Below are 24,552 nucleotides of genomic sequence, written 5' to 3' on the forward strand. Positions count from 1 at the left end.
CTGACCTAATCTATGCAGCCTAACATTGAGTTATAGAAGTTTATAATGTGTTATGTGTATGCTAGGTCAAAGAGATGTGTTTTTAGTCTAGATTTGAACTGACAGAGTGTCAGTGGCGGAGCCAGGATTTTTTCATAGGGGTGGCCAGGCAAGGGCCAGCAACCAGTCTGGGGTGGCACAGAAATATTAATTATTTTATCATAAAAAATGATTTATGCATTGGACCGTTTTAGTGTCTACACAACTGAATAAAGTTAATTTGTACTTAATTGTAATTGAGATAGTGAATTAGGAATCATGGAATACTGAGTGAATTTTATATTTTTGTATTATTACCCACCACCTCATATTAAAATGAATTAAATAGTAATAAAAGGGCACGCACTATAGCTAAAGTTCAACTTGCTCAGTTAGCTTGGTTCTGGTTCTCAAAATCTCCAATAGCTTGTTCTACATTGTTGCATCTTCATGGATGAGATAACATGCAGATAAATACTGTAATCCAAAGATTATTCAACCTTCAATGCGTTTTTTATAATCAATTAACCAATATAATTCAACCAATTCTGAGTTTGTCAAAAAAAAAGTTTAACTTTCTATATTAGTTGTCAAAATAAATAATTGCAACAGTTCTATCATACCGAAATTAAAAAGGAAAACAAAAGTTCTCTTTTGAATCCCCATGTGCAAGAATGTGAACAAGGCGGAAGTCAACAGCACATAATGTAAAATGTTATGTTTTTCATAATGTAATGTTGCCAGAATGTAAAAGTAGTTATTTTATGGATTTAAAAATTATCCATTTTTGTTTGTCCTTTACAAATTAACGCAAAATGAATGCCTATCTTCTAGTACAAATGCACAGTGCTCACATTTATTTGGGACATTAAAACATTACATATCAGTTTGTGCCTTATATTGTGATCTCACATAGCAGAATATTTTAATCCAGACACATGTGACGCATATAACAAATACATGCATGCAGGTTTGACAGCTTTAATCGCCTTTTTGATTCTTACATGAGTTAATTGACGACAGAACTACGGCTACAGCACGCCGCATTTGCGCGCGATGTGCGTACCGCAAGCACAGTACAACGGCCGTCAGCCGTATGACAGGAAAGTTAGTTTTGCTGACATTTGACCTGACAACATCTCATCTTCCCGAAGATAGCCAACTGAATAAGGACAACGCGCTTTTCTCAGCATCTGACAGAAGTGTCACAAGCTTTCACACACATCTTCTAAAATAAAAGTAGCATCAGAAAAAAAGAGAATTACATTTGTTGTTAACTGCACACTATTCGACTTCCTCAAAACGGTCTTGCAGCCCACCAGTTGAGAAAGATTAACTCTATATTTACTATGTGCATATCACTGTCTGATGTTCTGCTGAAGCTCATTCGGCACTTGCTCATTTCCGCACTCGTTTAGCTTGCGCCTGGCGCTGAGGTGAAATTGGAGTGTGCGTCTGAAAAGTCTCATGTTTTTTGTGGTCTTAAAGAGACGGTTCAGTGTTTTAAGAAACGCAATTTTTGTCAATAAAAAAAGAGACAGAAACAGCAGTTGTGAGAGGGGTGGCCAAAGGGGTGGCCAAGCTTAGACCAAGGGTGGCCACGGCCACCCCTGGCCACCCCCTAGCTCCGCCAGTGCAGAGTGTGTCTGCTTCCTGGACAACGTAGGAAGACTGTTCCAGAGTTTTGGTGCTAAATAGGAAAAGGATCTACTGCCAGCAGTCGATTTTGATATTTTAGGTATTCTCAACTGGCTGGAATTTTGAGATTGCAGTAGACATGAAGGATTATAATGCGATAAGGAGCTCGCTCAAGTACTGGGGTGCTAAACCATTTAGTGCTTTGCAAGTAATCAGTAATATTTTAAAATGTATACAATGTTTAAAATGGAGCCAATGCAGTTTTGACAGAACGGGGCTAATATGGTCATACTTCCTGGTTCTGGTAAGAACTCGAGCTGCTGCGTTTTGGACCAGCTGTAATTTGTTTATTAAGCGTGCAGGGCAACCACCCAGTAGAGCATTACAATAATCTAGCCTTGATGTTATGAACGCATGAACTAATTGTTCTGCATTTTTCATATGACGTAATTTAGATATATTTTTAAGATGGAAAAATGCAGTTTTACAGATATCAAAGAGCACACCCAGGTTCCTAACCGACGACGAAGACTTGACAGAGCAGCCATCAAGTGTTAGACAGTATTCTAGGTTATTACGTGAGGAAGTTTTTTGTCCAATAATTAGAATCTCTGTTTTTTTCAGAATTAAGTAATTAAATTGATTACTAGTCATCCAATTTTTTATATCAGCTATGCCTTCCGTTAATTTTGTGAATTGGTAAGTTTCGTCAGGGCGTGAAGAAATATAGAGCTGAGTATCATCAGCATAACAGTGAAAACTAATGCCATGCTTCCTAATGATGTCTATTAAGGGTAGCATGTACAGAGTGAACAGCAACGGTCCTAGTACTGAGCCTTGTGGTACGCCATACTGAACTTTTGATTGTTAAGACATCTCTTCATTTACTGCTACAAACTGATAACGGTCAGATAAGTATGATTTAAACCATGCTAATGCAATTCCAATAATGCCAACATAATTTTCGAGTCTATTTAAAAGAATGCTGTGGTCAATAGTATCAAATGCAGCACTAAGATCGAGTAACACAAATAGCGAGATACAATCACGATCGGATGATAAGAGCAAATCATTTGCGACTCTAATAAGAGCTGTCTCAGTACTATGGTACGGTCTAAATCCTGACTGAAAATCCTTGCAGATACCATTTCTTTCTAAGTGTTAGTTGTTAGGTGTTAGTTAGGCCAGCAGGGGCCGCTGTGTGGGTCCTATGTGGTCCTGTGTAGGTTTGTGTGGGTCCTAACGCCCCAGTATAGTGACAGGGACACTATACTGTCAAAGAGCACTGTCCTTCGTATGAAAAGTTAAACCGAGGTCCTGACTCCTCGTGGTCATTAAAAATCCCATGACACCTCTCATAAAGAGTAGGGGTGTAACCCTGGTGTCCTGGCCAAATTCCCTCCAATGGCCCTTGCCAATCATGGCCTCCTAATAATCACCATCCATTGAATTGGCTCTATCACTCTCTCTCCTCTCCACCTATAGCTGGTGTGTGGTGAGTGGTGAGCGCACTGGTGCCGTTGTTCTGTGGCTGCCGTCGCATCATCCAAGTGGATGCTCACACTGGTGGTGGATTGAGGAGAGATCACCTGACATGATTGTAAAGCGCTTTGGGTGTATGGTAGTACATATGAAAGCGCTATATAAATGCCTCATTCACTCATTCAAGAATATCTTCACCAAATTTGAAACAATCCTTCTATAGATAAAAGGCTGTTTAAATACAAACATTGAGTTGTTCTAATGTTATAATAAAGAAAACCTGGACAAATATTAAAAATCAATAAAACCTGACAGATAAACTAACAAATAAATGAATACTAGATTGCTGCAGTGCAACAATCCTCAATGAAACATCCCCTCCTAACTTTACTTTTATGAGTGTATGCAGAGCGGGTAGAAGAGGTGGGGGGTGTATCTACTCTTTTTAAAGATGTCTATCAATGTAAGCAAAGTATTTGGAAATTACACATATTTTGAATATTTGGGTATTGTGTTAAAAGGTGCTCCACACATTTTACTTCATCATTATTTACAGGCATATAAATCATTCAATGGCCTAGGACCTCAATACATTGCAGAAATGCTCACTGAATATAAACCCAACAGATCACTCAGATCACTAGGATCACATCAACTAAAAATACCAAGGGTTCACTCTAAGCATGGCAAGTCCGCTTTTAGCTACTAGGCCAGCCGCAGCTGGAACCAGCTTCCAGAAGAGATCAGATGTGCTCCTACAGTATCACATTCAAATCCAGACTCAAAACACTTCTGTTTAGCTGTGCATTTACTGAATGAGCACTGTTCGTCCGACTGATTACACTGTATTTTATCTCTGCATTCTCCTTTTGATTCTAAACTGAACTCAAATGGCACTGATTGATAACCGGTGTTTTGTGAAGGGCATTGTGGTGGAGTTTGAGAGGGATTGACTCATGACGGTCAAGGGAACACTGTGGTGACTAGTACAGATTACTGGTCTGGATTGGTACAGATTACTAATCTGGTGGGCTCAGAGTCAAAATAAGATACACCGGTATTTTGCCAGATGAGAAGTTTATTTACTATTTTAATTCATTTTACTCTAATTCATTTTATAACTGTATCATTTATCTCTTTTAATTCCTTTTATAACTGTTTTAATTTCCCCTGCTTTTATTTTGTGTCTATTTTCTATGCAAAGCTCAATGAATTGCTATAGTGTGATTATTATAATACCTTTATATGTAAAGCTTTTGAATAACTGTTGGAATTTTCCTTGCTTTTATTTTGTGATTATTTTTATTCCTCTCTATGTAAAGCACTTTGAATTGCCATAGTGTATGAAATGTGCTATATAAATAAACTTGCCTTGCCTAGATTGGCTGATCTTTCACAATATTAGGCTGTCCTGGACATATTTCAGGTAAATGCCTCTTTAAAGTCTCTACAAAAGTTTACAGTGGCATCATGTGGTAGAGATATGAATTGCAATGCAAATTTATAATTGGAATTGATTATTAAAATGTAGGACTGACAGTCACAATGTTCACAATTAACAATATAAGCAAACAATACAATATATTTAAATTAAAATAAACTCTGAGAAAAAATTCTTGCATTATGAAAATGTGGAAACTCTGCATGTTTTTCCACTAAACATCTGAACAAACAGCCAGTCGGACGTGCACATTTTGATTTGTTCATCAAGATATCATCAGATGTTTTTCTTTAAGCATGAGTCTTTGCAATGGCATTTTAGTCAAAGCTCAATCTGATATGTCACCTGGTGCTGGTAGCAAATAATAAATAAATAAATAAATACAATTTTATATGGTTATATAAAAGTTATGTGATTTTTTGAGGAGCAAATCAAAATTCACACATCTGTATATTCAAATAAAACACACTGGCATATTAACACACACTGCATCTTTTAATGACTTGTTGATTTAAACAACTAAGAATGATCATGTTCTCAGAGAAGGCCAGCTCTGACTTCCCCTCTCGTCTGTGTGGTCGAGGTTTGTGTTTCCGCTCACAGTTCGAGATGTGTGAATGATCACTATAGCAGATATTATTCATCTGGATCAGACAATGAAGATCATACAGCTGCAGATCTGTGAGTTTCTCACGTCACATTTGATTGAGTCAGTTTTCTTTTAAATTTTATATCTTAATAAATGTGTTTTTCTTTCTGTCATAGATCTGTTCATGTTGTATCAAGCCACAGAGAGTCTAACAAACACACCAGTAACTTTAGGATCTGATGTGATTATAACCTGTGATCTTGATATAAAGGAGATTTACTGGTACAAACTGAGATTACCGGATCCTCCAGTGTTGATCTTACGCACTTATCTTAGCACAGTTGAAGGAGGTGAATATGAAAACAGCAGCTTTAAACACAAATACTCAGTGAAAACTAACAGTCGTCTGTTCATCAAAAATATCACCATTGATGAATTAGGAGTTTATTATTGTGTGAAAACTAGTGAACCAACTAAATTCAACAACGGCACCAAAATCTACATCAGCGGTGAGTTATTTTATCATTTCATGTGTATTTTCAGTCAATATAATGGATTTTAAAGAACTGATATCTGAGTTTCATTGTTCTGTTAAAGACTGAAACTGAATAAAGACTGAACTACAAACCTTTTACAGACTCCGTCCACAGGAATCAGACAGATGACGCTCCACAACACCAGATACCATGGAGAAATATGACCATCATATCTGTCCTGATAAATGTGCTTCTGACCATTGCTGTGATAGGTTTGTAAAAATTTCATTGAATTAACTACATGGAGACAAACTCTAAATCAATACACAAATTCAGCCATATTATATCTGCTCTTTGTTTAAACTGTCAAGAAGTGTCTCAGTGATGTTTATTCACTGTTGTTTCAGGTTTGGTGAAGAGCTGCATTGACGCAACTAGAAGATCTAAAAATACTTCAGATAAACCTCAAAGTACCACTGCAGCTCAAAACACAAATGATCCACAGGTAAGACACTTCTTAAATAAATTATCTTAATTATTTTTAATATATTAGTTTAAATATAACCTGGCCACATTATTTTTGCACTATGCTCTTAGGTTAGTATAGTGATATAATAGTTATCTTTTAGTAGTGGTTAATTTACTTAAATCCTGTCAACTTCAGATAATGTACTACATTAAATAAATTATATGAAATGTGGTTTAGAAAATTACTTTTAAAAACAGCACACATGCTGTCTGGGATACTCAATTCTGATTGGTTAGTTGCAGCATTCTGATCAAATATATTTCTTGTAATTAGTGCTAAACCTTATATTTGATCATTGTGCTAGTTTTATATCTCTCACATCATCCTTCATCTGTTTCTATTAGTCCTTCAGGATGATACAAGACCCCTATGCTTCATTTCGGGGTCCTGATCACCTTATTAGGGTTTATTTTCCTATCGGCTGACTGTACATTATGTCTATCATACTGTATATGTCCATTCATATATAATATCGTCCTCTTTCAGTGTGCTGAAGTTGATTTCTTCATGTGCTCCAGTAACACCAGGCCTAGTCAGGAGCAGATCACTACTGTCTATTACAGCCAATGTATGATGTGATACACTTTATGAATACAGAGTGTGCCTACATATGCTTTTTTTTTTTTTTTTTTTTTTTTTTTTTACAAACTAAAATGTATTGTTATTATGTTTTACATTTGTAGATTTTAATTTCCATTTCCATTTATGAGTTTGCTGCATTGTATGTAAATATGCAGTGTGTGTATGATAGTAACACTTTTTGCTGGTACTGTTTTAAGTGGAGATCTTGCTTATAGTAATATAATCATTTTTTTCTCTCTCTATTATAAGTGCGCTGACATGCTCAGCAGTAAAAGTGGTAAACCACATGGATGATGAGGTTTCTTGGGGCTGAAACAGCTTCTTTTTTTTTGTCAGCATTTTTTTTTGTTATTCTTGATATTAAATCACACATCTCATTTTTTTTTTTTTTTTTTTTTTGTAATCATGACATTTTCTGCTAGTTTATGTTTTGTGTTTTACATAGATTTGACAAAACTTGAAGTCAAGAGAAACTTGAAGTTTTAGTTCATGCTAATTAAATTTTTATTGAAAGTTATTGAAGTACATTATTGAAAACAAAAGTTGTATATGTTAATATTATTTAATGAACCTGAGCAAACATGAACTAACAATGAACATTAACAAAGATTAATAAATTGTTTAACAAATATGAGAAATAAGTTTCACACTTCTTTTCTTGTTAAAAGAGGGCGTACTAGACAAAAAGAAATTCAATCCAGATTAATTAAAATACATTCTCACTTGCCTCGAGGATAAATATTGTTAATGGTGAATTAGTGGCTGCTGAGAGCATTGAAATTCAAGAGACAGAAACCATAAACCTCCTCTAAACTTATGAGTTAATAATCACGGGTTAGAACGAGAATAGTTGAAGAAAACATAATATATGTGTTTGAATGACACTGAAGAAAAAAAAATGGTGCTGTTCTCAGTGTCTTGGGTCATTTTGCTGCCAGTGAATTAGATATAAATATATATATTTTTAAAAACAAGAGATATTTAGGTCAAGGGTTGAGTTTTGAACAAACAGACAAAAACGCTAAACATGTGGTCAGAGCAAACCTGCCTTTAACTTCCTCTTGATTGTGGTTAATCACACTATTCATTTGAAAGCTCTGAGGTAAAGTTACATCTCTACAGCCGTGTGAAAGAAACAAGTGTTTTAACATCATGAAGATTGTGCAGCTTTACCTCTGTGAGTTTATTGTACTTTATGAATATTTGGTAACACTTTAGAATACTGTATCTTACTTACTGCATAACTAGTAAGGAATTATTGAAGAACTAATAGGTAATTCTTCATTAACTACTTCTTCACTACTGTTAACTACTAAGGAAGATGTGTTAACTAATCAGTATGTAATAGAATTTTATGATTGTGTTAAGTATCAGTTAGTTAATCAATAACTAATGAATTATGTCATATCTCCTGAAGAACTACTATTAATTATCTACTAATTAGGGTTCAATAAAAATAACTTTGAAGTAACTACTAATGAACAGTCATAGTTACCGGTACTACAATAATCCAGGTTTTTTTCAGTGGAGTGGTGGATGAAGTACACAAAACAAATCAAGAACTTGAGTAAAAGTATGGATACCCCAATAAAATATGACTTCAGTAAAATTATAATTAGGCCTATTCATTTTCAAATTAACTTTAAAAGTACAAACGTAATTAATTTTTAAAGTACTTAAAAAGTAAAAAGCACTGAACAATATTTTTTAGTTTTTTAGACAGTTTTAGTCATTTAGCACTAATAAGAAAGATAAGTGGAGAACAGAGACCGGGTGATTACACTTGGAATAGTTTTTATCTGAGTTCCAAGAGTTTTCAGATACGCAAAATGAACACACGGATCGATTAACTGTGACAAAAACAAAATAAACAGTAAGCAACAAAAAAAAATTTAACAGTAAGTTTGATTTGACTGGGAAGTATGTGGTAATTCTTTATTAATTACTAATGGGTTTCCTATATTTTCACTTTAGAATACTGTTTCAGGTTCTAAGTAATTCCTGAAGAATTATCTAATAATTATTTATTAATTACTAATAGGTTCCCTATATTTTCATATTTAGAATCCTGTTTCAGGTTATAAGTAAGCTAATTCCTGGATAATTAATTGGTAATTCTTTATTAATTACTAATGGGTTTCCTATATTTTCACTTTAGAATACTGTTTCAGGTTCTAAGTAATTCCTGAAGAATTATCTAACAATTATTTATTAATTACTAACAAGTTCCTTACATGTTCAGTTTCCCTCAGTCATTGCCTCAAATACATGAATTTACTCAATGGCATTCTATGCTGAGCAATACAGACACACTGTATTGTACTGTATATACAATATAAAAACTAATCTGAGGTAAGGCAAGGCACTTGAGTGGGGTTCCTTTCTGAAGTTTATTTCTTACAGAACACACTCACAAAACCAAATAGGCCAAAACCTCTTTAACATTTATATGAATTTGTTAAACTTGTATTTTCTTCTATTAATAACATTAGTAAATAAGGAAGGTCACAACTCAATGTAGTTTTGTATGACTGTTCATTAGTTACTTTTTAGTTATTTTTCTTGAAACTTAATTAGTAGATAATTAATAGTAGTTCTTCAGGAGATATGACATAATTCATTAGTTATTGATTAACTAACTGATACTTAACACAATCATAAAATTCTATTACATACTGATTAGTTAACACATCTTCCTTAGTAGTTAACAGTAGTGAAGAAGTAGTTAATGAAGAATTACCTATTAGTTCTTCAATAATTCCTTACTAGTTATGCAGTAAGTAAGATACAGTATTCTAAAGTGTTACCGGATATTTTATTGTTCTTTATAAGATTATTTATAATGTTTAATGACATAATAATAATCCATAGTATGCGTGTGTGGTGTTTATTCCACAGATCTGCTCATATGGTGTGAAGGTGCGGAGACTTTAACTGATCAACTAACAGATTTGGGTCAAAATGTGACTATAAACTGTGATTTTGATGTAAAGGAGGTTAACTGGTTATTACTAAAACTTCCAGATTCTCCAGTTTTGATATTACGCACTTTCTCATCTTCAACTCCTCATTACTACAATAATAGATTTAGACAAAAATATTCAGTGCAAAGTAAACCTCATCTATTCATAAATAATGTCACTATTGATGATTTAGGACTTTATTACTGTGTGACCACAGACGCTCCTCCAAAATACAGCGACGGCACCAGACTACACATCACTGGTGAGTGAACATTCAGTGATCATATTGATGTCATACAACGAATTATTATACAATGCATCCTTTTTACACTGTTATGTAAAGTAACTAAACATAGTAAGTATCTATGTGTTAAGTATCATTTCAATGGATGCACAGTGCTGAATATATTATATATTATATAGAACCGACTGCAGAGATCCAGAGTCATACAGCGGTGAAGAACATTGAGAAGAATCAGACACATTGGCAGATTATTATCTTCATATCTGCTTTCATAAATGGTCTTCTGATCACTGTGATCATAGGTGAGCTCTTTGGTGAAATTATATGTGTATGTCTCCAAATGTGGACATTGTGCTCTTGAATTCTCACTATAATATCAGTACGCTATTTTACATTTATTTTAACAGCTCTTGCAGTTACAGCTCTTTATAGTGAATACAATTGTTATGTTACAGAAAGAACAAAACCTGAAATGTGGGTGAATAAATCATGTTTTTGTCTGAAATACTAATTTACTGATAAATCTGAATTCACTTTTTAGGACTCTTAAAGATGTTTGTTCATGCAAGAAACGGAGACGACTTGAAACAATTTCAAGATACAGACCTACAAAATCTTCAAGATATGGATTTCAAACAACCTCAAGACTCAACACAAACACTGATATGTTACATGAAAATATAATCTAAACAATATGTCTTTCTCTTTGTTAAAGTTTAAAGCTTATATATATGGTTGATATCAATGTATGTGCTGTTTAGGGGCAAGTAAATATAAAAAACATAATACCCAATTATACATGAGATTTTCATTTTCATAATATGTCCTAGAATCAGAAATATGTGACCAGAAATAATGTTTTCATGTTTCTTGCTGGCTTTGTTCTATGCTTTTGTAATTTGTTTATTTCTGTTGAAACAAAAAAATAAAATAAAAAATAAGTCACAGCACAAAGGAAATATCTCCTGACCACAAGAGGGCAGTGTTGAGCAAGAAAACCATGATTTTAAAAAAACATTTGCTGACAATAAATCAAAAACATTGACTATAGTGACTACAAGTATATAAGTATATGAAAACCAATTTGCATTTCCGTTGTGTTGTGAACCTTTGTTCACTGAGTGTGCTTTAAAACAGAAGGTACTGTGCAAGGACTAAATCTAAGGATGTGGATTTTGTGTATTTGCTAAATTTAGGTCATATTAAAACTTATTTCACGAGTTCCTTTGCCCATATAATCTTTAAGCTAATAAGGTTAAGTGTATTTTGCTTGCTGTCTGCAGTGGAGGGGCTTGAGGAAGCAGCTTCAACTTGAGCTTAGATATTCCCCCCAGTGGGACTACTAATGCTTGGATGATGAGTATGGTAAATACTAAAATTATGTTGGTGGAGTTGGAGAGGTGTAGGGATACAAAAACAGCTGATGCCAGAACAAGGTGAGCGGCTGCTTATTCGACAGCGATGCCATAGAAATACACAGAGCTACCGCAAAAACTGAAGTTCAAACACAAAATTCGAAAGATGGCTGTGTGCTTGTTTCTCTGGCACATAATGTCTATACTATATGAAACTGAACAAACATGAATCTCTTTTGGCAGGCTTAGCAGGAAAATCAGCCTGTTTAATTCCAAGGGTTTGTTTATTCATTTTAATTATTTTTTCCTTGAGGTCCACGATCGAGGTCTTTTTTTTTTTTTCTCTTTTACTTCCCACTTTTTTATAACTTTTTAATTTCTGTTGTCCACTCTGAATTTACGATGTGACATCTTTCAAAATGTTCAAGTTTTTAAAATCTCAAATATCCTTCTTTTCATCCCACCAAGTAAATACTTTGTTACAGTTACTGTTTTTGACCACCAGAGGACAGCAATGGCCCACATTAAACACTTAAAGGCATCTCATCTCACTTGAACCATTAGCTTGTGCTGTTATACTTTAAAATAGATTCCACTCATCAGAACTGTGGCACAGTGGACTGTGAACATGTAAGAGATGTTGGATAATGCTTTATAACTCACTTTAGGCTGCAGTACAATTCACAGTATTGGCCACATTTAAAATGGTGTCTTAAGTGCCAATGGACGAGGTGTGTCTTCATCTGTTTTTTTTTTACTGTTGGGATGGTCTCAACAGATCAGTTTTTCACTAGTGCTACCAGAGGATGAAGATGTCGCTCCCCTGTTCTCTTCTTCCCATCTCCTGTAATGGGGCAGATCGTGTTCCAAGTTCCAAGTGCGATATGATTGTTACTGTCAGGTTTCGTACAAACGAAGCAGGCAAGATGGTAAGTTTGATATTTTAATAGCAGAATGGATCGGACACAGCGTGAAAGGTGAGTAAACAGGAAGTAGATAATTGGATGAAGCTTAACTGAATGATAACAAAGTCACTGGGGGGCACTGTTTCATAAAATACTGAAGCTTCCCCGGGCGCCGCCATTGATTAGCAGACCATCACCTGCTGTTAGCATACCATTGACTCCCATTCATTTTGGCGTCACTTTGACAGCGAATAACTTTACATCTGAGGCGTTTAAAGACTCCATTTGTCCATTATTTATTTCTAAAGAAACACGAAAATGTATAAAAGGCTCCATTACCTTGTATCTTACATTATGGCCCCGTAGAAGCAGTTTTTGTAAAAATAGGCTAACGATTGCGTCATAACCACGCGACTCTCTGTCACACAGTAGAGAGATTTCCGTATGGACAGGAGTAGAAGCTCGCACGCAATCGGGGGGACGTGGAGGCAAAATGACAAAATAATTAATCAGAATACTTAGCAAAAGTTTCTCCTGCTCCTAGCTCATGGACAGCTCCTACTCACACTCTCCGTCTCTGCAAGTTTCAGAAGGGAATGATTCAGATTTCTCTTGGCACAGCTACTAGAAGACCATTAATATACCATCTACTGTGTCCATTTATGTTACTGTCTATGCAATGGACGAGGTGTGTCTAGAGCTGTTTTTTTGTTTTTGTTTTACTGTTGGGATGGTCTCAACAGATCAGTGTTCCACCACTGAAAAGCGCACAAGAAGTTAATGTTTGTCATAAGCTGACAAATTGCTTATCCTTTTAAAATACTTAAATATATAGAGCTGTATGAAAACACACAGGCACTAAAGTCACAGTGTTCTGTGTTCAGTGGTCTCGATTGAGCTAAAGACTATTCAATACTAAAACAGACCAATCCATTACAACCTAAACAGGGAGGTGCTAAATGAATGTACAGAAATAGCATAAACCTAAACTAATTTAAATACTTACTCGAACATTGAAGCTTTTAGTGTTAAATTCTTTGAGGTCCAAGTCAAGTCTCAAATCTTTGGTCTGTTTTTAGTAATAGTTCTTCCAGCTAGTTATTGTAATTAAACATGTTTTGAAATACCAACACTGATTTATACTTAAATGTCTAATAAAGCACACAAAGTATTACTTAAATCATTAATTAAAAAAAAATTCACAATAGGAATGGTCACCACAAGAAAAAAATTGCTGTGTATTTTCATCTATTTGAGTTGCCGTAGTTTGCTGTAGTTCTCAAGCAGTAATGGGTAATGTAGTCTTTCAGTGAGCCCCGCCGGTAACAAAACCTGTGTATAAACAAGCGTTACAGTAAACAACACAAAGAACCTGTGCAACACCACAGCTCCCCTTTGGATTTATTGATTGCTTTTCAAATTAAATGACTAGAAGATTATCACAAGGTAAGACTTGAATATATTGTTAATGTTTGCTGTTAATTTATATAACAGCACTTTTCCAATGGGGGAATGCGCATGCCTTCAGATGTGTTACGCGTAATATAATAACACTGGCTTGGTGTGTTTGCTGCAGCACATGTTGATAGGGAATGAATGAATTAAAAATGAATAATAAAATGTTGCGTTTCATGCTGTAATGTGGGGGGTAGTAAAGAGAGAGCGTAATCGGAAATGCCGTACCAAAATGGCTTATGTTTTTCACGAGTGTCTGGGCCCTATTTTAACGATCTGAAACGCAAGTATCTTTGTCGGCGGGTCTTGGGCGCTGTTGCTATTATACTGGCGGGATAATCTCTTGCACCTGATGCAAATCTAAAATGGGTTGGTCTGAAGTAGCTACATTACTCATAGGTGTGGTTTGGGCGTAACGTGAAATAAACCAATAAGAGCATCATCTCAGATTCCCTTTAAGAGCAGGCGTGCTTGTTACATGGCGGGTTGCTATTACAACGACGGATTTGCCAGGCGCACGCCAGGAGCGGTTCACAGCCGAGGTGACCAGCGTTCTCGTCAGGGCCGTAAAAGACAGAGAAGTGACATTGTATGGGGATGGGAGAAACCCACCCAAATTAGCTTCGCTTAAACAGGCATATAATTTGGGTAAATGTGTAAGCTAGATTTATGCCTATTTTTTCACATCTTCATGGACACCACAGTGATTTCCCTTGTGTGGAATATTTTTCCTTGTATTTATGTATGGTTTCCAAAAATTGCAACTGCTGCATCTGTGTGTAGATGAGAAAAGCAAAGTGAATGCACGTTGTGCACACGCTACATTATGGCCAAGCATGCGCCTTTAAAATAGCATCTGACCATGCCACTGAAAATGCACCACTGACTTAAGACTAGGTTTTTCCTGGTCAGTGGCGGAATTGTTTTCTGGAACAGCAAAATAGTACCAGGGAACGTTTGCACCGGAACACGCTTCCTCTTTTTGCTGAACTGCCCCCGGGAGCGCAAATTCAAAAAAGGAAAAGTCCGCTGTGCGTCGAGTGCAAAATAGGAATGATAAATACGTCGGTGTACAAAGTCAGTTGCACTGGGTGCAAGAGAGGGCCCTCTGTCTTCAAGTTCAAGTCAAGTCTCGAGTCAGTTGTTCACTAGTCCAAGTCGCAAGTCATTTTTTTGCGGCTTAAGTGCAATTTGAGTCCAAGTCGCAGACTCGAGTTTACATCTCTGCCCAGAAGCATAGAAAACAGGAACGGCCACTTTGGCCATGACAGGGTGGTGCTCGGGCTGGAGCCGTCACTGGACTGTACTCAGGGGCTTGAACAGATTCTGGATTGGACTCATGAACTGGAGCGAACTCTGGTGCAAGGATGGCTGGAGTGGACTGGGGAGGAAGCAACTGAGTGAAATTATCGTCTTCAAATTTGACAACGATGATGCAAATTCTACTTAGCCACGGCACAATTAATTTAGCTCTCAAGGAAACAAGTGGTAGCTGATGCTGGTATCTGGTGATAAAGATGGCCATCTAATCCACACCAAAACATGATCTTCATTGTATCATCATTCCATGGAAGAAGGTTGGAGAGCTCAATACATTTTTCAATGTACACCTCGAATGGTCGACCATCTTGAAAAATGGATAAGAGCTGATTCGCTGGATAATATGATAGGAGGTCCATGGTGGGTGTTGTCTGTTGAGGTCTGGTCTTCTGTCATGAAACAGGAGAGGATACACAGAGGTTAGCGTAACAGTGCTTTATTTAAAGGTGTGTAGCGATCTGGAAGATCTTCAAAGAGGTGAGTGATTAGCACAAGCAGTCCAAATGATAGTCACATTTAGCTGACGAGTGTCTCTAATCATGCAGGGTAGCCTAGTGATGGGACGGCTGATACCGGGGCTCCGATGCTCCAGCGCAGTTTTCAAAGCACTATTGAATCACATACTAGACTGGGTAAACCCAGCCCAATCTGCCGACGATTTGATCACGTCATGCCTACCCAGCCAGAGACTGTTCACGTCATGCCTGCCCAGCCAGAGACTGTTCACGTCATGCCTTCCCAGCCAGAGACTGTTCACGTCATGCCTGCCCAGCCAGAGACTGTTCACGTCATGCCTTCCCAGCCAGAGACTGTTCACGTCATGCCTGCCCAGCCAGAGACTGTTCACGTCATGCCTGCCCAGCCAGAGACTGTTCACGTCATGCCTGCCCATCCAGAGACTGTTCACGTCATGCCTGCCCAGCCAGAGACTGTTCACGTCATGCCTTCCCAGCCAGAGACTGTTCACGTCATGCCTGCCCAGCCAGAGACTGTTCACATCATGCCTGCCCAGCCAGAGACTGTTCACGTCATGCCTGCCCAGCCAGAGACTGTTCACGTCATGCCTGCCCAGCCAGAGAATGTTCACATCATGCCTGTCCAGCCAGAGACTGTTCACATCATGCCTGCCAAGCCAGAGACTGTTCACATCATGCCTGCCCAGCCAGAGTTCACGTCATGCCTACCCAGCCAGGGACTGTTTACGTCATGTCAGCCACGCCTGTGTCTTCGGACAAGATGGCCGCTGCGCCTGAGTCAACTCCGGATGATGCAGCTCTTATGATAATGGCCTCAACTATTTTGTGTGTGTGGGCATTACACACATCGGCTCCAGCCCGCGAGCCCTCGCCCAAGTTGGCCGGCACGCCTGAGAATTTGTCTCCGGCCAAGATGGCCATCGCTGTTCCAGAGTCTCGTCCTAAGAAAATTTTGGGGAGGGGCAGTAGGTACCTTATTAAGGTCTCAGAGGCCGTGTCGCCCTGGCCACTTGAACTGTCAGGTCCGCCCACGCTCCACGGCCCAGGTCCACCCAAGCTCCACGGCCCAGGCCCACCCACGCTCGCTCCACGGCCTAGGCCCACCATTGCCATGTCCTGGTTCATTCCCCTGCACGGGCCTGGCCCTCCATCCCTCCACCAAGACTGCCTCTGCTCCACCACCCTCCTGAACTATTGTGTTTTTGGTTTTGATGGGCGTCGGGAGCCTCCTCAGTGGTGCTACTGTACGTCACTCACTCCTATACAGCGAAAGAGCCATCTGCTCCTTAGATTTTCTTCAGAAGAAGCGATTTATCTGGCCCGTGCTAGTTAGCATTCTTCAATCTGACTTTCTTCTCCGTGCTTCAGCGACCACATTCTGTGGAACTTTCTCGTTCTCCTTGCAGTGAAGCATAATGGATTTGCGTCATTGCTAGCCTCCATGCCCTCGCTTTATTGCAAGTGATGACCTGCACAGTAATTGTGTTTTTGCTTCAAGGGGTCAAGATAGCAATAGTCTGCTGTTGCCAGATTTTCACGACGGAGACCTCTTTGACTGGTTGGGGTATGGTCTTCGAGGGCAGACCGGCATGCTGTGTTTGGACGAGTGAGCTTCTCTCGTGGCACATAAATTGCCTGGAGTTGCAAGCCGTCTCTCTGGCCCTGGATCACTTTTTTCCGGCCCTGATGGGCTGTTATGTCATTGTCAGAACGAACAACATGGCAGTGGTGTCTTGGGTTGGGAATCGTAAGAAATTTTCCGGTTCTGGTTCCGCCAAACGATTCCGATTTTGGTTCCGGTTCCCATTCAATAAAAATTATTAAAACAACTAATAAAACATAGTAGTAAGGGGAAAATGCACAATCCCTTGTGTGTTTATTTATAATACTTGTCAAATGAGTTTAACAGACTGGTAATGTCAACAAATTCAACATATTATTTAGCAATTTTTGCAAAAATAATTTTTCTGAAGGAAAATAAACACTTCTGCATTCTCTAGGATAATTTGGGACCTCTTCTATAGCTTATAGGCTAGTATCTCCAGCAGTGGAGAATACCCTCTCAGAAGGGGTAGAATATGCTTGTACACATGTAAGATCCAAACAGGTGAAACATAATATTTTTTAAATCGGTTTGAATGATTGATTCATAAAGACTTCACTTGTTTCATTACTGGATGAATCAGCGCTCTATCAGTTAATAAACAGAACTGTATGCGTCTTGCGGAAGAACATTGTAACCGGAGCTACTTCGCTATGTTAATGTCTATGACGCGTGTGAGTCACGCAGGCATGCGCTACTCCACAGCGGTGCCGATCCGACCGGTGTAAAGTAGTCCGAGTCTAAACGCTTATTACAAGCTTACCGTAGTGATTCAGGTTTGAAAAAAGGCATTCATGATGTACTCGCTCATTATATACATTTTGTAAATTATTGGAGGAGGCGCCCAAGCCATCTATATGGGTTCAGACAATCAGCACCGCCTCGAGGGCGTTCCCATTGCGTCATCGCTACACAGCATCTCGTTCCATATTCAGAGAACATGGTTACGCAAGTAACCCGAGAATTTCTAACCTACCTTTCCATTCAGCGAGATACAAAAGATACAAAAGCCTTTGTCTCCATCATTTTTTGTTTTTTTTTAGCTCATGGCTGTTTATGACGTCAAACTGTTGCAGTTGCATAAATAATTTATCGCGGATCTTATAATGATTGTTAGTAGATTGTGTGGCACATTTCTGTGTGGATTGTTTTGTGAATGTCACAGTGTAAAGCAGACTATGCAAACAAGCTGATATTTAAGTATGAGGAGTGCAACATTGAGAGAAAACCTATATGGGATCCAACAGAAAACCAGCCCGTAAGTAAGCAATGTTTCTAATTTTTGAAGAAAAAGAGGGGTCATAGAAAGAGTTGAAAATGGTTGTAAGACTGGAAGAACTGGAAGAGAGAGCTGCTCAAAACTTTTATTGTATTAATTTAATAACTCTAAAGTAAAACTTGACACTATAGTGTCAATTAAGTGTCACTTAATTAAGTTAAAAAAAATTATGATGTGTTTTTTTTAAACAGAGATGTAATGTAAAAGGTAAAGTGTCTGTCCTAGATTATTTTTATTTATTTATTATTTTAATAAAATAAGCCTACATTTGTCCTTTAAAATTAAAATCTTTGTTCTTATTGTTTTACACTAGTATAAATTAGGTATGAATACTCTCTTTCAGCACCAAAAGTACATTTGGAATGAATTGGAATAACATTAGAAATAATGTGTTTATGATAGTGTATGTGATTATTATCAAATCTAAAATTGATATGGCATAATAAAATGAAAGTGTGTGTGTCGGGATTCAGTCACATTTTTTAAAACATTTTAGCTTTTCGGTCTGTGTACTTTTTGATCATTTCATTTCCTGTTTGTAATGGAATAACAAGAAATGAAAACCAGCTTGTTTATTAGTTTTTTTTTTTTAGTTTAGTTTAAAAAACGAAAAATTAGATTTTGGCTCGATTTTTCATTTTTCGTTTTTTGGTTTACAAATCGGTTTATGGGTTCGATATTTCATTTGCACACATGGGCGGCACTTTCATCTTATTGGTCAAAACGCTGAGCCTGTAGGCTTTGAGCTTTTCTTTCTGTCAGGCAGAATAAGAGTCAGTACGAGTGCGGCACTGACAAATGCACTTTAATAAAATAATGTCTGAAACCACCACTCACTGTTAACTACGCACAATATTTGAAGCCGGGAATTATTTATAGTCGGGATCACCTCTACACACGGCTTGTGCTCTGGAACCACACTCCTTGAGAGAGGATGGACTCTTCACCACTCTGGAGTTGACCATGGTGTGAGGCGGCGGGCTGGTGTGGGTTTGCTTATAGCCCCCCAGCTCAGCCGCCATGTGTTGGAGTTTACCCCGGTGAACGAGAGGGTCATTTCCCTGCGCCTATGGGTCGGGGATAGGTCTCTCACTGTCGTGTGTGCCTACGGGCCGAACGGCAGTGCAGAGTACCTGGCCTTCTTGGAGTCTCTGGGAGGGGGGCTGGAAAGTGCTCCGACTGGGGACTCCGTCGTTCTACTCGGGGACTTCAACGCCCACGTGGGCAACGACATTTACACCTGGAGGGGCGTGATTGGGAGGAACGGCCCCCCTGATCTGAACCCGAGCGGTGTTCAGTTATTGGACTTCTGTGCTAGTTACAGTTTGTCCATAGCGAACACCATGTTCAAGCATAAGGGTGTCCATCAGTGCACGTGGCACCAGGACACCCTAGTCCGTAGGTCGATGATCGACTTTGTGGTCGTTTCACGGCCGTATGTCTTGGACACTCGGGTGAAGAGAGGAGCGGAGCTGTCAACTGATCACCACCTGGTGGTGAGTTGGATCCAATGGCGGGGGGAAGCTGGACAGACTCGGCAGACCCAAGACCTAGGACACGCTGGAGGGACTATGTCTCCCGGCTCGCCTGGGAACGCCTCGGTGTCCCCCCGGAAGAGCTAGATGAAGTGTCTAGGGAGAGGGAAGTCTGGGCATCTCTGCTTAGACTGCTGCCCCCGCGACCCGGCCCCGGATAAGCGGAAGAAGATGGTATGGTATGGTAATATTTGAAGCAGAAATATGTTGCTGGTCACGTAATTTGTGCTGCTGCGACTTGCAAGCGACCCCATTAATGTAAACCACAGTATATGACATTTTAGCATGATGTAGCTATTTGCCATTAATGAATACAGTGCAAATAGTTCCGTCTCTTTGGATAAAAGGGAAGTGGAATTAAAAATCAATAATAGGCTGAACTGTACCATATCTTTTTATGCGATTTTCCCCCTCTTGATGGGATTTACCTCTGTTACCTCTGTTACTTTTTTTCTAAATAATCACTGCTTGTTCCCAGTACTTGACTGCAAGTTTTCTTCCTTTTTAAATTCACAACTTTACTCCAACCTTTCCCAATCCTTTCGCCAGCACATAATTCATCTTCTATTTCTGGATTAGTACCTGAACTACGGTAACTTCCTTCCATCAGCACTCCAGTCATTATCCAGTGTTGCCAACCGCCTCTGGAACCTACCCTAGACACCTTTTAGCACACTGACCAAACCATTGTTTGAAATTGTGCAGGAGAAGTCATGTAAGTATGTTGGGTTGATCAACAAACCAAGAATTCTGCATAGGATGTGTTTTCTCTCTAATGAGGAAGAATCAATTAGACTACGATGCACCTACAGAACCAAAATTGGTGTTTACCAATTAGTGGGCATTTTCAAACTACATTGCGTGTTTTCTAGCATTTTTCATCAGGCTTACTAAAATCATGAAGGCCCACCCCTGAATCAAGCCCCCAAGGGATTAGAGCAAATCGGGTAAAGTGGTTGAAAATGCTCATCATCGTGGTCATCAACTGCAAATCACTGTTAGTTCAATGTCACTGTCTCCATCCATGTGTGCTGTCGGCATTTCAATGCTGATCCAACATCCTATAAACATTGAAATTTCAGTCTCAACCAAAATTATTGTTTAGATCAAAACTCAACACTGTATCAATGTCACCTTGCTATGGGGTGCTATGGTGATACAGTATGTGCTGTACTTTCATTCTAAACACAATACTTCAGAAGGATTTAATAACTTTTGACTAAAATAATGGATATTCAAGAAACTTAATTATTATATTGCAACCAGGGACTGAAATTAACATCCCCGTACCCGCGGATGAAATGCAGGTAAATCGACCGCATATCAACACACTAGCCAATTTGGCGTGTTATGATTCATAAATTGTTTTATCACTTTGCACGGCACCATTATCAGAGCCCTTCCCCTAAAAGAAGCCTCAAACATTAGAAAAACAAAGGGTGAAAAGGGTCGCTCACTGAGAGAAGCAATGCGCACACCATATCTTCAAAATTTGAACATTAACGATGCGCACCCAACTACGACTCCAGCTGTTCAAAACAATGCTGCACCACAGCGTCACTCACATTTTCCATTTAAAATATAAAGATTTGGGACAAATATATGTACATACTGACTTCATCCTTGGCTGAAAGATTGTGTATTGTGCATTTACAATTTGGTTTTTGTGGCTTGAAAAAGGTATTTTGCTTCATAATAATATAGCCTAAGATCGCCTTTCTGTTTGCGCCGTTTTTGTTCCCCCCAAATACCTTAATTCACTCATTGATGACACTTTGTTAATTCTTGAATTGAACTTTTGCCTGTATGGTGATTAGATTCACTGTTTTGGACTGCCGCCTTGAACTTGAGAATGCAAGTAGCCTACAAACGCTCTGCTGGAGTCCTAGGAGACAATTGACCTATGGCTAAGCCACGCCCCCTCCACTCACTCGGACAAACAGTCAACATTCGGTAACAGGCGCTGTGGCAGCTGTCACAGTTGGAGACATTTCACAGGAGGCAATTGATGATTTTTGGAGACAGAAAGATTATATATCATCTCAAAGTCACCAAAAGGGCCTTAACTATGCATTGGAGGGTTATATTAATCATTTTATTTTGAGAAGGTCGATGAAATGCTTCAGCTCCAGACAAAGATTTAACGTTACAGGTCAGTGTGTAAACATTATAGTTTGGTGCTATTTCGCTTCAAACGCTCGCTTTATACGCGCGAATTTGACGCTCTATTCGCGTTTGGTGTGAACGCAGCATAATGAACAGGCTGCGATGTCAATATTGCAATGCTGGAATGTGTGTGTGTGTGTGTGTGTGTGTGTCTCAGAGAGAGAGGCGCGGGCGCGATCGCGATCGAACAGTGGAAACATAAAAACATACTCCATTTTGTTCATACAGGACATCATTAAAACTGCAAAGTGTTTAGCCTACTTATATTATAGCCTACAATGTGCTTTTGTCAAACTGTACTCTTGTCAAACTGCAACGCAGCTAGAAGCTAGGCTAACGTTAACGTTACTTTAGAGATGTTAAAGATAACGTTCAAATACGTTGTTGACTTACCTTAGAACAGATGTAGACATCCTTGTTTAATTTATCCACGTTTAGTTGGTGTTGTGGTCTAAGTTACTGCATAAATTAATCCAGAGCAGACACTTCTCGGTTGAGATGTGGTTTGGGAAAGGGTAAAAAATACACACCGTCGCACAGCCTCTCAGGATACCTAGTGTTGGAGTTGAATGTACCCCATGCACACCGTTTGACCATTTTAAACTTAAAATTACAAGAAAAAACAGATAAAAACGAATGAAAACTGACTAACTGCAATGCATTTCAATGGACGTGGAAGCAGAGAATGTCCGAGTGTATTGGGTTAGCTATGCGCACTGTGATTGGCTCATCGCGTTTGGGGGTGTGGCTTAGCCATAGGTCAATTAAGAGGCCACTTTCTCCAACCCAGTCTCATAAATGCCGCATGTCCAAGACTTTAGTGCAAAAAGCACCCTATAGCATCTTTATTGCTATGCGTAGATAAACTCGAAAAAGAAACATTTGCGGTCAATACTGACGCAGAGGCATGAATTGACAGCCTGTCCACTAATCAACATGTTTAAATTTAAAAATTAATTTTGGGGTGAGCTATATTTGGAGTTTACAACAAAATAAATGCTGTTAAAATTACAAGAGAAGTCACAGAGAATATTATTTTATTTTATTTTAATGGTAATGGTATGCGTGAACAGTGAATGGCTGTCATAAGGCTGAAGGCGATTCAATGATTCAGAATCAGATTTAATAATACATATATTTATATCTAAGATGTGACTTTGATAATCTGATTTATTAATGATAATTTTGTTTCGGCTAGTAGAAGTTCTGAATGGGTGGTAACTTAAAAATTTAGTAGCCAAATTGGCTGGTGAGTGAAAAGGTTAATTTCAAACCCTGATTTCAACTATCATTCTGTTGATTTTATTGTGTGGACCATGTATTATGCAATGTATTGAAATTAGACTTTGGGTAAACAGAAGTACAAGTTTTTTCTATGATAAATGAATATGCATAACAAGCAGATTATTTAAACTGAGCTGACCAATAAAGTTTGAGGAAGTAGAAGGAGATGTGGAGCATTGCTTGTGTTTTTATTCTTCCCATGTGGAAACGCATGAAAAGGATCTGAAACAGCACGAGCGGAACAACAGAGGAAAGTTTGTGGGAAAAGATTAACTAATTCATTAATTTTTCTTACAACTCGTGAGCATCTAGATTGAGATGTAGTTAATGACATATTAACTTAATGTGCCTTTCTTTCTGATTGTGGTGTGAAATGTGACCCAGGCATGACTTGACAGAATTTAATCTTTATATGTCACTTATATAACCACTGGACTGATATGGCATGTAAACAGACCTTTCCTATTGTGTGGGAGGGACTATTTGTACTGGAATGGATCATTTGTCTAAGGAAGTGATTCTTGTGGGAGTATGAGTTACGGTGGTTTTTGCACATGATCTGTCATTTAAACAACAGATTCCAGTCACTGTTCGGTAAGTAATTATCTTAACTGTTTTAGAATAGTTCATTGCATTTATAGTTATATAATGTTTTATCACATACCTCCTTTCCTCTCTTTTGAGTGTCACATTAATCATGTTGCTTTTAACATTGATGGTGTATATTATGTGGCCAGAATCATGTGCTTTTAATGGTATAGGATATAAGTAATTTTGTGGTGTTGTGGATATTTTATGGTGGTAAGGCTGCATTTTATGTTGGGCATTTGTGACAAGTGTGTGGTTGTGATCACATTGTGTTGGCGCCCCTTCTGAGTTGCATGTTAGTTTTGTGAGTGAATGTATTTATAATACAAATGTGTTACATTCCTACCCCAGTCTATGGTTAGGGAAAGAAATAACAAATATTAATGCAACAAGAAGACACAGAATAAAAATAGATGAAGAACAAAACTAAATATCCTACCAAAATAAAATAAAAATAATGACAAAATTCATACCTCCCTCCCTGACTAACGAAAAGCATGTTTTCCTTAAGATGTGCCTAAAGCCCAGTTGTACCCTACAAGTTCAAACAAGCTAGTCATGCTATTCCAGCAGACTCTCCAAGCATTTTTCCCTTTACTAGATACTGGTGTAAAAAAAAAAAAA

At 38.2% G+C, this 24,552-nt stretch overlaps 1 protein-coding gene and 1 gene segment (V, D, J or C); both read left to right on the top strand.

The window, feature by feature from the left end:
- The window catches only part of LOC311084348 (uncharacterized protein), a 195,010-nt gene that overhangs the window by 41,081 nt on the left and 129,377 nt on the right, over positions 1 to 24,552 (top strand). The window lies entirely within an intron of this gene.
- LOC311085846 (Ig kappa chain V-II region 17S29.1-like) lies at positions 5,105 to 5,770 on the top strand. The segment is given in 3 exons: positions 5,105 to 5,162; positions 5,345 to 5,677; positions 5,766 to 5,770.

This window comes from Abramis brama (genome assembly GCF_963993115.1).
Source record: "Abramis brama genome assembly, chromosome: 6".
Lineage (NCBI taxonomy): Eukaryota > Metazoa > Chordata > Actinopteri > Cypriniformes > Leuciscidae > Abramis > Abramis brama.